This window comes from Pinus tabuliformis, chromosome 7, assembly GCF_031772625.1.
Source record: "Pinus tabuliformis cultivar Carrire ecotype Pingquan chromosome 7, CPIR1, whole genome shotgun sequence".
NCBI lineage: Eukaryota > Viridiplantae > Streptophyta > Pinopsida > Pinales > Pinaceae > Pinus > Pinus tabuliformis.
The window spans coordinates 491,291,933-491,310,072 of NC_142293.1; positions in this window are offsets into that span (position 1 = coordinate 491,291,933).

An 18,140-nucleotide genomic window follows, 5' to 3' on the forward strand; every position below is an offset into this window, starting at 1 on the left:
TTCAGGAGTGGGCATGGTTGCTTTTTAGAGGGAGAATGGAGCTCGTCTTACCTTAACAGATGTGATGTATGTGCTTGGACTAAAGAATAACTTCGTATCGATCGTGATGTTGGAGGAAAAAGGCTACGGTGTTGTCTTTAGTAAAGGAAAGGTGTTCCTAAGATACATAGCCACGGGTCAAACCAAGAGGATAGGGATTCGGGTGAAGAATCTCTATAAACTAGAGGTAGGTGATTGTGTAGCATTGAGTACGAAAGCAGAAATGGTGCAAAGCCAACACATTGGTGAGTTGTGGCATAGGCAGTTGGGTCATTTTCATCATGGGGCTTTGAAGCTAATGCAACAGATATCTATAGGACTTCCCAAAGGTAAACTTGAGCAAGTTGACACATGCAAAGGTTGTACCTTGGGAAAGTACACCAAGCCTTCCTTTCATGATTGAGACAGTCGAATAGAGGCTATCTTAGAGTGAGTTCATACTAATTTGTGTGGACCATTCTCAATGACATCCACATCGAAGCAAAGGTCTTATGTGATTTTCATTGATGACTATTCTCGTAAATGCTGTATTTATTTCATGCAGAAGAAGGACCAAACTTTCACAAAGTTTTGTGAGTTCAAAGCTTTGGTCGAGAAAGAGTCAGGGAAGAAGATCAAGGCCTTGAGAAGCGACAATGGTGGAGAATATGTCTCTCAAGAGTTTAAGGACTTTTTTGCAGTAGAAGGAATTAAACGAGAGTTAACGGCACCTCATAACCCACAGCAGAATGGGGTATCCGAGAGGAAGAACAAAACTATTGTAGGGGTAGCATAGGCAATGTTGCATGACCAAGGCCTACCACTTCACTTGTGGGCTGAGGCATGCAACACAACTATCTATTTGCATAATAGAAGCCCACATCACATACTTGGGATGAAGACACTAGAGGAAGCTTTCTCTGGTAAGAGGACAGATGTGGGTCACTTCAGGATCTTTGGCTCATTGGTATATTGCCATGTGACAAAGGATGCACAAAAGAAGCTTGACCCAACAACAAAGTTGGGGATATTTGTGGGGTACACAGAAACACCTCACAACTATCAGGTGTACTTTCTTACCAGTTGGGGGACAGTGGTTCGCAAAGATCTCAAGTTTGATGAGAAAAAGGCCATGTGAGTTTCCCTTGGGAGGGAGCTCCAACTATAGGCTATGGAGGAACTGTTGGTTCCTAAGGAGGAGGAGCCTTAGACTGATGTGGAGCAGCTACATGTAGAGGTTCTAGGAGTGGAGACATTCACGCAAGCAAAGTCTTCCAGAGATGGACAGAAGCACACAAGAGAAGCTAACAGATTGTTGGAGGATGCGAGAGAGACTGTGGGAGCACCATCTTCTCAGCATAGATAGAGGAGGTCACCTGAGAGGTACACTGGATACATGGCCCTTCCTGGGGAATGCGTTGAGACCGAGCCATCTTCCTTTGAGGAAGCAGTGCAGCAACCGATTTGGGTTGATGCTATGGTGGAGGAGTATGACTCCATAGTTCGTAATAGTGTTTGGGACGTGGTTCTGAGACAGGGGAACAAGTCAGTTGTGAGTTCCCGTTGGCTTTACAAGGTAAAGCAAGCTGCTAATGGTAGTGTGGAGAAGCATAAGGCAATATTTGTTGCCCATGGCTTTTCACAGGTCGAGAGGATCATGTTGCTGCAATATATTTTGATAGAGGAGCAAGATGCTGACATTTCGACAAAAGCATTGTCAAATTGTAAATTCGAGTTCCATAGAGACAGGATTGGGGTGGTAGATAATCCCTTTCTTGTTGAGAGGGAGTGTTGAAATATGGCAACAAGAATATTCCAAATTAATTTGTCCTTGAATTAAATTGTGAATTTAAAATTGAATTTAGTCTTAACAACGACTTGGAAATAATTAATTGATTTATTTTAAATTAAGTAGTTGGAGAACTTCAAGTTAGAATTCTTTCTGAAGTCATGCAAGAGTTATCACTTAAATTAAGGAGGTAAGATTGAGTTATATTTGAATTGTAATTAGTTAACTCAGTTTACTAATTTAAACCCAATTAAATTAGTTCCAAACTATTTGAGGAACTAATAGTGAGTTAATAGTCAGTTGATGCATTAATGCACTCAACTTGTGCTACTCCAGTTAACTGAAGATTCCCTCATCAGAAACTCATGCATGTCTATTCTGAGAAAGACCCAGCTGAGATTAATGTTCAAGGATAGTGTACTATCAGTTGCATCTGTTTTCTCATCGAGAAAACTCATGCATGCAGTTAAGGATTCATCCTTAAGGATTGCATAGTTTTGAAGGCTTGGTTTTCCACTTGGTAATAGGAAAATCATCCACAAGGAACAGTGCAAGGAAATAGGAGCTTGGAGGGTAGACAGGAATGCTGGAGAGAAGCCAAGATTTCCTGTGAGCATCTGTGAGGACTGTACTGAGAGCTGGTTAGCTGTGAGAGCTAAGGCTTTGTATAATTACTGTATTTCCACCATGTATGATAATACAATAGTGTGGGGTTTTTAGCTGAGGCTTTCCCCAAAGTATTTTCATGCATATTGTGCCATTGATTTTTCTTCTTCTGGTTATATTGTTCAGCTCAATCTTTAAGCTTCCGCAAATTGATAGTAGAAGTAGGTTATAATATTCGGCTTTGATTTATATTGCATTATCGAGTTAACCTATCACAGATTTTCTACATTTTCTTGGAACAAGTGCCACTATTCCAGTGTCAATTGACTAAGGTTGATCCTCCTACACCACACAATCTGTATATGGTTCGATGGAGTTGTTTGATGCCCAGGATCGCTGGTGGTCAGCATATGTCATACCGATTTTCATTCTTCTCATGGCTACGACGATAAAAGATCGTCGTGGAGGACTGGCCATACAGCGGCACTTATTTCTGCGGAGACCCAGATATGTCCTAACCAGATGGAGAGGAAATTGATGATGAAGGTAAAAAATCAAATTTTTGATTTTTGATGTTTTTAAATTGTTTTTGGTATATGCATGCTTATAACATTTTAATTGTCTATGCAGATGTTGGACCAGAGCAGCCAGCCAGGATGTCCCCGATAGCCAGGCCCGTCCCCCTTCCTATTGATGTTATCGCCCCTTATTAGGAAGGGAGTGATAACGAGGAGGAGATTGTGAGGAACCTTGAGGGGTTAACTCATGGTATCTCGAAGTATGCTCAGATAAGAGACATGCCCCGGCGGTACCAGAGGCACATAGTGGGAGTCTCAGATTGGATCCGCAAGTTGCTGAGTCGTGTTGCATGAATTGTCTCGTGTTATCATGACCACCATGCTGAGTAGTTCCTAGGTCCAGCACTTACATATTTTTTGAGGCCTGCGTGCCATGGATGTATGAGGCCTGCGAGCTGCCGATGTTATTATAGACACCCTTATTATTTTTTGGAGTTTTGATGTATCAAACATTCACACACACACACACATATATATATGTCATATTTTTCCTATCTATTATGGTACAAATATTTTGTATTATCTTTTGCATGTTGCGTAAATGTCTATCCAACACGTAATTAGCTAATGCATCTGTCAATGTATTCATGCGTCTAGGAATATGATGATATGTAATATAATTAAAATGTCTTTCCAATAGACGGATACAAAGATACATTCATAATATTTGAGGGTTCCTGACAGAATATTGTCCGTTGAGTTGGAGGACGGCAAACTACGAATCCAGGTTGACAACCAATTCCCTGATGCCCAGGGCAATGGCTTCTAACAACAGTTTGATGACCACAATGTATTCAACAATGTTGTCGGTTGTACGACCCAGGCAGATACCTTGAAGTTCAATCAACTCACCGTTATGGTTTTAGATAGCCCATGCCATGGATGATAAGTTCTAGGTACTTCAGTAAGCATCATCAGTGAAACCGACATGAGGAGTTGCAGACATCTGCAAAGAAAGAAAAGCATAGTAAATAGGAAAGCTGTTTGAAAAGTATCATGAAAAACCATGCAGTACAAAAATGAATCACGCACTAATGTACATAAGTATCCATGCAAGATAACCTAAGAATAGTTCTTTTTGAGGTAAATCCTGTTTCGGGGCTTATCAAGAGGATTTCCTTCATAATCAATAAGCTCATAGGCTCCTTTCTACAAAATGCATTTTACAATATAGGGCCCATGCCACATAGGTTCAAACATGCCTGCCCCTATCTTATCGTTAGCTTGGTCGTATAGCATGACCAAATCACCCTTAGAGAAAGTGCGAGGGGAGACCGACTAATCGAAATGGGATTTGACCCATTTATTTTGGGTTTCAATGACCAAGGCAGTGAGACGACGAGTCTCGTCCAGTTTTTCTAAATATAAGAGGAGTTCCTCTTAAGGTGATGTTTCGGGGAGGAGTTCAACAGCTAACTTGAGTGAAGGAATCTCACATTTGATCGGCAATGTTGCTTCCAGGCCATAGACCAGCTAGAAAGGTGTGAAACCAGTGGCCTCTTTGGTTGAAGCTCAGTAGGCCCACAAAGCTGAAAAAAAGCATTAGATACCAATTTGACTTGTGCATCCCAATAGTACGTTGAAGCATGGTAACCAAAACCTTGTTCATGGCTTCAACTTGGTTGTTGGCCTGAGGGTAATATGGGGTCGAGCCATTGTGGCACAAGCCCAATGCAGATGTCAGTTCTGCCATCATGTAATCTCTGAAATGGGAGCCATGGTCTATGACAATGGCTTGGGGTACATCGAACCTGGAAATAACATGGTTAAAAAGGAATTGAGCCATCGTCTTACCATCTACAGAATATGTAGGCATTGCTTCGGCCCATTTGGTGAAATAATCCACAACGACGATAATATAGCCATGCCCCCCAGTCGAATGAGGGTTACATGTCATATAATCGATGCCCCATTTGGAAAAGGGACCAACGGTAATGACAGGGTGTAGGTGAGCGGGTGGGGCACGCATCTTGCATTGGTAAATTTGGCATTTGTGACACTTACAAATAGCAAGAATGCAGTCTTTGAAGATAGACGACTAGAAATAAATAGCGCGAAGGATTTTCTGAATTGTAGCATAGGCAGACATATGAATACCACATGCCCCAGAGTGGCAATCATTGAGAGCTCTTTCAGCTTCCTCGATCGTGAGGCATCAGCGAAGAATAGAATCGACACTGACACGGTATAAAGTATCACCAATAATACGGTAGGGTTGAGAATGATGCCAAATCCTTTGAAGATCATCCTTGGTCAATGCGGACCAGAACGTGGAAGTTTTTAGATACACGATGATATCATTGTACCATGGATCAAGGGTGCTGATCAGGAAAAGGGTCTCATCTAGAATCTATTCGTCTACACCAGTAGGGAGAGCTTTGGAGGGAAGGGAACAAATCAATTCAGCGAGAAAAAGTGACTTCTTAGATTTGGCCGTAGTGAATACCAAATCAAATTCTTGCAGGATAATGATCAATTTAGACTACTTACCCTCCAACAATTGATGAGTCAGGATATAGGTCACAAGGTTGCATTCAGAAATAACTATAGTTGTACGTAAATGAATATAGTGCTGAAAATGTTGAACAGCCTGAACGGTGGCCAAAGCCAACTTCTCAACATGTGCATAATGCGTTTAGGTGTCGAGGAGGTTCCGACTAAGGTAGTATATCACATGTTCGCCGCCTTCCTTGTTGTCTTGAACAAACACCATAGCAATGGTGCTAGGGGCTACGGCTAGGTAAAGGAAGTAATCTCGATAATAGTCCATTGGATGCAATAGAGGAGCATTTATGAGGACAGCCTTAAGATCATCAAAAGATTTTTGGGCTACCTCGGCCCATGTAAAGGGCATTCCTTGTTTGAGTAAACGGGTAAATCTTGTAGCTAGCCTGGCATAGTGGGGTATAAAACAACGGAGAAAGTTGGCCTTTCCTTATAGGCTTTGGAGTTGCTGCAATGAAGATGGAGGGGGTAAATTTACAATTTCCTCAACTTTTAGCGAATCCAAGCAAATCCCGTCCTTGGAAATGATGAAGCTGAGGAGTCATCCTGATTCCATGCAGAAAACACATTTCTGTGGATTTAACCGAATGTTATAGTGTTTGCAGTGTAGAAACATCTACCAAAGATGGTCTGGGTGATCTTGGTGCTTACGAGAATGAGCAGGAAGGTCATCCAAGTAAGGCTGGAAAATGTTGTGAATATCACGAAATGCATAGGACATTGCCCGTTGAAATGTGGCCCCAACATTTTTTAGGCTAAAAGGGAGTGTCTTGTACGTGAACGTACCCCATGGGTAGATAAAGGTTGTCTTCTCTTGGTCAGCTGGTGCGATATTAATCTGGTTATAGCTAGAAAAACCATCCATAAAGGAAAATATCTCGCTCCTGGCATATTCATCAATGATTTGATCAATGAAGGGAGTAGGATAGTTGTCTTTAGGACAAGCATGATTAAGATCTCGATAATCCATGCAAACGCAGATTGTGCCTTATTTTTTAGTCACCGGGACAATATTAGAGACCCAGTCTGTAAGGGGGATGGGATAAATGAACTTAGCTTTGAGAAGCCTTTTGGCTTCACCCTTAATAACAACTGCCTTCCTAGGGTGCACTGGGCGAAGCTATTGGCGAACGAGATTTTCATACGGATACGTTGGTATTTCATGCACCATGATGCTAGGATTGATGCTAGACATTTCTTCATAAGACCATGCAAACACATCATGAAATTGCTGAAATATATGAGGATATGTCTTGATCTCTTCCGAAGAACAAGATACCCAATCGAACGTGTTCAACGACACCGGGTTTGATAGAAATGTCAATTGGCATCGTTTGGGTAATATTACCCAAATTTCCTTCCAACCATACTTCATGGGTAATAGTTGGTGGCGGAAATGGAGAAGAGGACTCTTCGAAAGCGGCAGACATGATCACGGGGTGAGGTAGGAATGAGGAGCAATGATGGTTATCGATCCATGGCACTCCTCGAGAGACATGATTTCCATGATACCTTCATCAACGAGGAAGGTCTCGGCTAAGGGATTAGATGATTCCAAAGTGCCAAGCTAGGGGGATTGAGGATACATATCGAGAGAGGTCTTCGACATATGGGAATCAGATGATGCAGAGTTCAAAGTCAAAACAATTTCCATGTAATTGACTTTAGCGGGACTAAGCAGCATGACTTCGCCCCACGCATCAACAAGATCTAGTGCAGGTATGACCCAGGGATCAGATTTGACCGAGACCATGTTGACAAAGGCAACATGAGGAGGTGGGAGTGGAAAGATTCCCATCAAGGTAAAATCTTTGAAGAGACCTACCCCCACACTCTCATAGGGAGCATTGGAGTGCTTGACGTATGAAACGTTGCCATCTGATGTGGAAGAGACAAAGAAAGATAGCTGATCAACAGTAACAATCTTCCCTTGATGGGAAAAACCGATCACGCGAAACAAAGAGGACGCCACGGCATGCATGGCATGGGTCCAACTTCGGCCAAGTAGAAGATTATAATTGAGATTGGTGTCAACAATCTCTACTTCGACTTGAACTATCTTGCCTTCCAGGGTGATGGTAAGGTTGGGTAAGACACCGCAAGGTCGCGAATTGCACCCATCGAAAGCTTCCAAAGTGTTCGGAGACTAGTTCAGTGCTGGGGAACCAATATAATTCCAACATGAAGTTGACATGATACAGGTGGAAGCACCTTCATCAATGTTAGTGCAGTGGATGGTCTTATCGTTAATGATTACCTAAATAAGAAAGGCAGTCTGATGAGGGAGTCGTGGAACATGGTTCTCCAGATCGAAACAGATCAAATTAGAATCGATGGGATCGATGCCTTCGATAGCCGACAACAAATATTTCCACTCTGATGGGCAGCTTTGGAGTACCTCGAGAGTTGACATGGCTGACGGTGCCTGAGCCAAATCTACAACAATATTGTAGTGTTGAGCATCTCACGCATTGGGATTATACGAGGATTTCTACAGCACACCTTGATAGGGTGGTCACATAACGAAATTAGCATTAGGGCACTCGATTTGCAGAGGGCCTAAACTTGGGGTACAAGAAGAAGATACAACTTATTTTTCTTTCCCACCCACCGGAGCTGGAGTTTGATAATCTTTCGATCGGGTAGCCACATTAATGGGCATGCTCATCATGAACACTTGAGATCCAGAGGAAGTAGATCAGAGTTGGTTTACCATCTGAGTCTACTTAGACGGAAATGGCTCTTTAAGGAAAAAATGGGTTCCTTTCAGCAGGTGACTAACCTCGGATTGTTGTGGAAAATCCTTAGTATAGTGATCCTCCTCACAAATGAGGGAGGGATACTTAGGTTTCCGTTGCGAAGATTTGCCAGCAGATGATTTGGGAGGACCCTGTTTCAGGGCATCGGCTTTAGCTTTGCCTTTCTTTTCTCCTTTCAAGGATTTGTCTACTACGGTAGATTGGATAGTGTGGACCTCTATGGCTTTACCAGGGCTTGGTGGATTTTGAGATGAACTATTAGGAGAAACATTCAATACTGACTTCTGTTTGGAAGAAGTTTTAGCAGGGGCCTGGGATACTGAACCAATAACTCCATCAATGGGAGGGACAGTGGGTGACTTTGGTGTTGCGGATCATATGATGGCCGTGGAGCATTGGGTAACAACTCGTATAAGGTGCCAAACTAAGAGTAAACCAGATCCAAGTACTGGGCATGAGCGATGGCTTGCTCTTCAGTGACGCATCCACGCATAGCTATATCACGAGTAATTGGGGCTACGAATGATGTGGTAAACCATTCAGTGAGCAACTGATCAACTATCTCAAACTTGATCAGGAAACATCTACGTCTCCATTCATGGATATGATCAGAGATGTGCATTGCAGTGTATTGCTTAAGTGATGTGAGAAAATAAGTGCCAGTTTCATAATGAATCGACAACTGAAAATGCATGAGGAAAGCCATGGCTAACGAATTGAAGTCATGAAAAGTACTTCGAGGTAGCTCGATGTACCATTTCACTGCAACACCCGTGAGGGTCCGTTGGAAAAGATGAAGACGAATGGAATCATCTATGTATGAGTTTGATGAGCACCAGAGGTGATATGTCATCACGTGGGCCTGAGGATCTTCTTTAGCTTTTCCATCAAACTTTGGGAAATCACTTGGTATCTTGGACAACACTGGAGGTTAGTACGACGAATGAAGGATCAGATCATTCATAAGACACATATGGCAACTCAAGTGTAGCCAAGAAAGGTAATTAAGTGTTAAAAGGCATGGGAGGTCGATAAGCGGGCCCATAAGGAGGAGCCCATGCTTTCTGGTAAGGATTTTGGCCCCACAATGGGGGATTTGGGTCATATGGCATCTAAGGCTACCCCCATTGTGGATTACCTTAACCAAAGGGAGGATTCGGACCATGAATGCCTTGAAACTATCCAAGCATAGGTTGTGGATGCACAACATATGGGTTGAAAGGCTATTGAGCCTGTTGACCTTGGACATATTGATACGGGACCTACTGTCCTGGAACATAAGGCTATTGAGCCTGCTGTCCCTAAACAAGAGGGTTCTGGACTTGTAGTCCTTGGGCATAAGGTTGATATGCTTGTTTCCCTTAGACATAGGGGTTTTGTACCTGGTGCCCTTGGCCGGTAGGATTCTGAACCTGTTGGCCCTGGACAAGAGGATTTTGCACCTACTGCTGCAGGATTTGACCTTGACCCTGTCCCTGCAAGGGTTGACCTTGTTGATACGTATACAAGGGTTGTTGCTACCCGGGTTGGTTTTGCTATTGCAAGGATTGACCTTGCTGTTGCAAAATTTGTCCCTAGGTTTACAGAGGTTGGCCCTGTGAGGGTATGGGTTGAGAGGTATGCGGAGCATATTGCATCTGCTGTTGTGCGGCCTGCTGCAACTGTTGGAAGGATTGACCTTATGGTTGTTGCAGGTCACCTTACAATGGGATAATCTGCCCTTGCTGTTGCAAGGGTACTTTAACAATGCCCTGGAAATTACCGAACTGAATCTGGCCGTAGCCAGGCTAGATGTATTGCCCAGATGGGAGGGTGTAAGGTTGATTGACGAATCCTTAAGAACCATATGGAACATAAGGATTTTGGTATTGGACTTGGGCCCCATAGGACTGCTAATACTGAACATTGCTTGATCCAGATAGACCAACAGGATTTTGAACCTATTGGTACTGGACATTGCTCGATCTAGTAGGGACAGCAGGGTTATAGATAATACTAGAAGAGGGCTGGTTTATACCAAGCATGTGAGCTTGTGAACCACTCACAGTAGTGGCACCTGACACCATAGAGATGTTTAGGTTCTACCCCCTAGGTGGTGGCACAATCTGGCCACTGACTAATGGGACAGAAGAACTGATGGAAACAATCTTAGAAACTGTCGGTTGTGACTGACGTGTAATTGGGATTGATGATACAAGAGTATTCAGAATGATGGGTTGCACTGGGACTGAAGTAACAGCTGGTTGGGACGTCATGTTCGTGATGAATGGAACTGATGTAGGCTTGATTCCTGATGACCAAATAGGGTTATGGTAGAGTGATGAGGCACTAGGTTTGCCTGAAACTAAGTGCCCTAAAGACACCTAGCCAGGTGGAAAGCTGGCAGGAATACCCTCTTAATAAGGGAAACCCTCGAGAGGAAACTGCAACTGCAATTCTTCCCCCTCAATAGTGTGTGGAGTAAAGACTTCAGACTCATCAAGAGAAGTGACTGGAGCAACACCTTCAGGTTCCATGTTTGAAAACAAATGACGACGAATGGCCAAACGTGTACTAGGGGATAGTTCCAAAGGAACACCCAGTTGATCATACGGACTATAAGGACACTATGGTGATATCTCAACAATGTCAAACAGAGGGTTTGGAGGATATATAACCAGTCCAAGTTGATCGTCAGTGGTCAGCGAGTTCTCTAGAGTTTGAATGGGATTATCTGGAGATTCTCGGCCAAGATCAGTAGATGACCTTGAATCGAAAGTAGGCAGAGGATGAGATGACAATGGTTGAACACTCAACAATTGTGAGTTCAACATTTTGGTCCTCAAGTGACTCTGATAACTCAGGAAATGGCTCCTCGGACAATATTTCAGATAGAGCAGAGGAAGAGGAATTGGGTGAACTAGATGGTTCAACCATGATGACCATGTCTTAGTCGACAGAACAAATAACTTCAAGGCTTTAAAATGCCCTTTTAAGGGAACTTACGATTTGGTCAAAAAACTATTAGGATGTTTTGGATTGTGGGCAATCAATTATTAAGACGCATAAAATACTGATGTTCTTTCTTTTTTTAAGAGTGAAGAAAGAAACAAAGATGACTCTATCACTTTCGATTGGAAACGAGCTCGAAAGGACAAGTGCTCGAATGATCTTTTAAGTTTAATGAGTCAAAAAGACTAAATTACTACTCTATATGATCTAGGTAAACGAGATTACTAGGCAACTGTGAATTGAAGAATACCTCTTGGCGAACCAAGAAGTATGAGCAAGCAATCTCCCCGAATGCTATGTTCAGTGTATCATGTTCACAAGGAAGCCAACTCAACTTCCTAAGGACAAAGGGATTGTAGCCTAGTGGGGTCTCCTGTTATATACTTGGTGGTACGGGGAGCACAAATCCATGCTAGCGCTATCTAATGCCGAAGCTAACGACAACTACTAGGTTTACATATGCTGGAACACATCTCTAGCCTAGACCTTCTAGATATGATCGTTAATGTCAAATGCATCTTAGGTTAATTGAATTCATTTTAGAGTTGATCTTGAGTTAAGTTTCAATTTTCAGGTCTTAGCGATGCTACTCGAAAAACCTAAAATGCAACTAAATGGGACAATACCCTTTCAATTCGATGAAATGCCTACACTAGAGAGGGTAGAAACTACTCAATCAAATGCAAACAATCAAGCAATTGAAAACGAAATGATCTTTCACTACTTTTTTTCAAAAAATAAACCAATGAAAAATGCATTCCAATTCCTAAATTCTTGACAAGCACTCATCTATTAGTCCTTTCAAAATGGAAAAAATTCTCTTCCTTTTTCAAATGCTGGTGCAATTCTAGTTTTTAAGAGATGAAAATCATAGTGATGCAACAAGCTATAATTCATACTTTCTCATGAAACAATGAAACAAATTTTTCGCATACAATATTTCAATGAAATTTTTTTCGAGACTATGAGCTCTTCAAGCAAATGAAAACATGAAAAGAGAAGTTCCCTCAGATCAATGAGACACCGACTTTACCAAACACAAGACTGCCAATGTAATCTATGTCGGAAAAAGATGTTCAAACTGGTAAATGAAACTTTTTCAAACTTGTGCAAAAAGAGGTCAAAGTCATACAAAGGACCAAAAACAAGTGCGAGTAAACACACCCACAACCGGACTTGATCAGTCCAAAAGTTGCTGAATGGGAAACTAACTAGATGCCCTAGCATCGTTGGCCACTCAATGACCCAATCAGTCAAAGAGCAAGATGACAAACCAACAAGCAAGCAAAAACCAAATGAAAAGTAGCTTCCTAATCAAGGAGAAAATAGTCAAAAAGGCTCATGGGGTCAAAAACAAAAGAGCAGAACACACTAGCCAAGATTGGGGTCTAGCCATAATCTTCACTTGCAGGGATCGACGCAACTGCCTAATTGACAACAAGTGCTAGAGGTTGGTCGGCACGATTGTTGCTCTGCAATTTGCACTGGTCGGCACGACTGTCAGCTGAACAAATGTGTTATCCAAGGGAACTAAGGAAAAATAAAAAATAAAAAATTCAAAACAAGGACTAGATCTGCTACTATGAATTTTAGACTTAGACCAGTAAGCAGGAGAAAAACAACAGAACCAAAGGGAAAACACGAAACTAGCAAAGTTCTCATGAAATCATGAAATCCAAAACAAACAAAAGATGGTATGTCCCTGGTATGGTCACCAATTTCTAGTAAAGTAAAATTATAAGTGCGGACATGAACGAATTCCTCTAGCCCGATAATGGGTCTAGCCACAACAAATACAGTCTATGGAAGATTTACCTAGGTTAGAATCAATCAAGAGGGCCTACCTCTTGGTTGCTTATCCTGCTTGATGATGTCCTCGCTTGGCTCCAGCAATCTCTCACTTCCTTCTTCAAGCCCCTGAAACAAGTAAACAACAACAACACACAAATGTAATAATAGAAAAATTGCAATTCAACCTACTCAATGAGTCAAGAAGGATTAAGAAATGAATATGTAATATTACAAAAAATGTAGGAAATCAATCGATAGCTGCATATATTAATATCAAAGAGAGATTACAACCATTCATCTTGACGTCACAGTCTTCCTCTGACAAGACCAAGTTCCCACACTCTTCTGCTAGTACTTCATGATGGCTTCAAACAACAATAGTTTAAAGGCTCTTCCCTTTAGGCTTCAATCCAAACCAAACAAACTTCTCCCTCACACAACTAGATGGCTACAACTAGTAATAGCTTGCTTGTCTAAAATAGTATACTCACACTCAGCTAAAACTCTAACTAGCTTGTGCTTGGGAAGAAGGGAGGTTTATATAGGAAATATGGATGGGAGATGGATCCTCTTCTCATCGGAGAAGGAATTATCCCTTGAGGTAGTTCCATCATTATAGGGGTAAGGAGCCCAAACTGTCATCCTCAACCCCATCCGACCAAACCATTTACTAGACTTCTATTACGAAGCTTCTAGAGATGGAATCTTTGGCTCTAATTTAAAAAAAATTCCCAGGACTGGCAGACTGGAACACAGCTCAGTCACACCGATCGATGCAGGGAATAGTGATAATATCTACACATCGTTGCAAGGAAGACAAAGTTCATTAGCATCAGCCTTGTAAATTGGGCAATACAGAAGTTTTAGGGGAAATGGTGCAAAAGGGAAATGATATGCTCATGAAGAGGGACATGACCGGAGTTTCTTCATGAAGGCAAAGCATGCGGGGTTCACTGTAGAGGTCCTCCAGGATCAAGTAATGGGGAGTACAGGGATAGTGACAAAATTTTGTGTAACAGGTCCCCTCAAACTAATAGAAGCATTTCAAGAAGTTTAAAGCTTAGGTAGAAAATGAGAAAAATTTAAAGATAAAATTATTAATATCAGACAGAGTGGGAGAGTACAACTGAAGAGAATTTGAGGAATTCTGTGAAGAGCATGACATATGGAGGCAATACTCAGTGGATAAAACTCCTCAACAAAATGGAGTAGTAGAGAGGAAGAATAGAACATTCCAGGAAGTGGACAAAGCAATGTTAGATGAAGCATGAGTCTCTCACAACTTCTAGGGAGAAGCATTCCAGGTAGCAGTATATCTGTCAAACAGAACTAAACTCAGGCCTAATAGTGATAAAACTCGCTCTGGGTTATGGAATGGAAGACTTGCATCAGTTCAATACCTCAAGGTGTTTCAGAGAAAGTGATTCATTGAAAGGAATGAAAAGAACCCTGTGAAGTTTGAATCTCGCACTGATAAAGGAATTTTGCTCAGATATTGTATTCGAAGCAAAGGATATAAGTGTTACAACAAGCGGACACGGATGATTTGAGGATTGCATTGACGTGATAGTAGAAGAAGTAGGTTCATAACCTGAATCCTCTAAAAGTAATATGAACTTAGATGGTGAAGAAATCTCAGATTTGAGGTCCACATATCTGAATGTAACAAATTTAGAGAATGAAGGTGGGGAAGCAGGCATGTCTTCAAGGCCAAAGATGCCCTCCAGGTATGTACAAAAGGAACATCCTAAGAGTCAGATTCTTGGAGATCAAAGGAAGGGTGTCCAGACTAGAAGGAAACTTGTGGGCAGTACAAGTTATGCCTACTATCACAGATAGAACCCAAGAACCTCTATCAAGCAAGTGAAGATAAGTTCTAGGTGAAATCCGTGAATGAAGAACTTGACTAGATTGAAAAAAAATGATACATGGGAGCTTGTTCCAAGATCGAGAGAGAAAAATGTTATTGGAAACAAGTGGGTTTTCAAGAACAAATTGAAGGAAGAGGGTCAAGTAATCAAGAACAAATCTCATTTAGTTTGCAAAGGGTATGCCCAAATAGAAGGGATAGATTTCAAAAAAGAAATTGCACCAGTAGCTTGACTCAAAGCTATAAGAATATTTCTTTCTCTTGCCATCCATAAGAATATCGAGGTATATCACATGGATGTTAAATTTTCCTTTCTCAATGGATATTTAGAAGAGGAGGTTTACATTGAGCATCCAGAAATATTTCTTCTCTCCTTCAATGAAGGGCTTGTATGCAAACTAAATAAGGCCATGTATGGTTTAAAACAAGCCCCCACTAGAGCTTGGTATGAAAGAATGGATAGGTATCTTCAGCAAAAAGGGTTTAAGAAAGGAAAATTTGATAGTAATCTTTATGTAAAATATGAAGGAGACCATGTATTAATAGTGGTTGTGTATGTGGATGATATAATATTTTCCAGTGGCATGGAGAACTTGCGGCATCAATTTGAAAATTGTATGCAAACAAAGTTTGAAATGTACATGATTGGAGAATTTTCCTTCTTTTTAGGTTTGCAAATTAATCAGTCTCCAAAAGGAGTGTTATATCCCAATCCAAATATCTCAAGGAAACTCTGAAAAAATTTGGAATGAAAGATTGCAAACCTGTGAGCATGCCCATGACTATAGACTGTAAATTATGCAAAGAAGACAGAACACCACTGGTAAATTAGACTAAATACAAGTCAATGATAGGAAGCTTATTGTATCTAACCGCTTCAATGTTATACATCATACAAGTAGTGGGGATTGGTCATATTTTAGGCTTTTCCACTAGAAAGTCATGTTGTTGGTGTCAAGAGGATATTCAAATATATTCAAGGTACAATAGAGTATGGACTGTGGTATGCTAAGAGCAAAGATTTCAATCAAAAATCCTACACATATGTAGATTGGGTTGGAAGTATTCATGATAAGAAGAGTACTTCTGGTGCAGCTTTCTTCCTGGGTCAATGCTTGGTGTTGTGGGTCAGCAAAAAACAAGTCTCTATCTATCTGTTGACTGTTGAAGCAGAGTATATTGCTGCTGCTACCTAATGTACGCAAATTCTATGGATAAAGAAAACCTTGAAAGATATAAAGGTAGAGTTGTTTGATCCCATGCCAATAATGTGGGACATCACAAGTGCCATAAACATCTCTAAAATCCAGTCATGCATTCAAAGACTAAGCATGTTCCTATCAAGTATCATTCTTAAAGGAACAGGTTGCAACCAACATTTTCAAACTTGAATATGTACCCACTAAAGAGAAATTGGTAGATATCTTTACCAAGCCATTGGCAAGGGAACTATTTGAGTATATCAGGTAGTATATAGGAGTTATGACTCCTCCCTCCAAATGAATTCATTTTGGTAGGTGGTGGAAGCTACATAGCATGTGGAATTCATGGGAGAGTAGACTGCAATGGTTTAGGGGGAGAAGATTGGCATCGGAGTAGACCGTGCCAAGCCTAAGGGGGAGCTTATGGTGTTGCCATCAATGCCAAAGGGGGAGAATGTTGGACATTTGATAGTGTATAGTTGGCTATGTAAGTGTTGGCATTGATGTCAAACAAGGGTTAACATGATGATTAGGTGTTTGGATGGAATTTCATGGTAGCTGTAGGTTTCTTGTGGAGAATCATCATAGTAGCAGGCTTACTAAAGAAGCCATAAAATTATCATCATGGTAGTTGGTGTTCAACTGCCCAAAGACTTAATGGGAAGATAATTTTGAAGTCACCTTCAAAGAAGTAGAAGGACTCAAAGATTATATCATACCCTCCCCATTGGAAAATGCTGTGAATAATCTTTCCAACGATATGTGGAAGTCCAAAAATAGGCTCCTCAATCAAAAGTTATGGTCTGTTGAAGTTTCAAGGATTAAAGCCTTAGGAAGGAAAGAATATCAGTGATCACATATTAGAGTTCTAGAGATATTGACAATCACAGCATTAGAGCATCAGCCATATCGACACATTACATATCAGAGGTCCATAGATATCAGTAATCACATATTAGAGGTTCAGAGCATCAGGCATATTGGTGATTGCATATCGAAGGTCATGAAAATCGATGCATCGCAACATCAGAGGTCTAGAGAAATCAGAGATCGCATACCAAAGGTCTAGAGGTGTTGGTGATCACATATCAAAGGTCTTGAGATATCCGAGCATCGACACATCGGAAGGTCGACAAATCAGAGAATCAAAACTTCTTAAGGTGACAACCTTTAAAAAGTTGCGATATGCATAATGTGTTGATAATGTTAAAAGCCATCGGGGAACTCGAATAAATATTAACAAAGGATTCCATCACAAAAACAAAGGTGCACAGGTCCTTTTCTCTCCCCTCCAGCAAGACATGTGGTAGCATATGATTGGTCCCAATAAGCTATAGTGGCATCCGACGTCAGCATGATGTGGCAACATGACAAGACACATGGTAATTAGTTTTGGAATTTTGAGGGGCCTAAGGGGAAAATTTGGGTGACACATTTCACCAATCAGAAAGTGCCACGTGGAGTGATGACGTCATATCATAGGTTAGCATATTGGAGGTTGAGGATGTCGGCACTTTATAACAGTTGAAAATTGAAAAAGTGTCAATATGGGGGCTTCGATATTAGGGTTGGCACATGGTAGAGGACCACGATAAGAAGTATGATACTGCAGTGAACCAAATGTAGGTGGGTGGACCTCCCTATGGTTTTGTGCATGGATTTCGCACATGGTTTTGGGCATGATGGTTTTCTGTCCATGGTATTTTGTAGATCCGGTCAAGGGAACTATAGTTATGTTCTAATCCAGGGTTAATGGATTAGGGTTTATGGATGCTTCAACATGTATATGTATGTATTGTAACATTGAAAGGAATATAATGAAAAATCAATCTGGTAGTCTTGGTTTTGGGATCTAGGGGAAAATATTTGTGTATATCTATTTTATGTTTTATGCTCTCACTATTTTTTATTTTCTCTTTTCAGAATTCATATACAAGTAATTTCTGTACAAGGTTAAAACCTACATTTGGTATCATAGCTGTTTCGGCTTCAAGGGGACACCTATTATGAAACCAGCTCAAGAAAAGATAG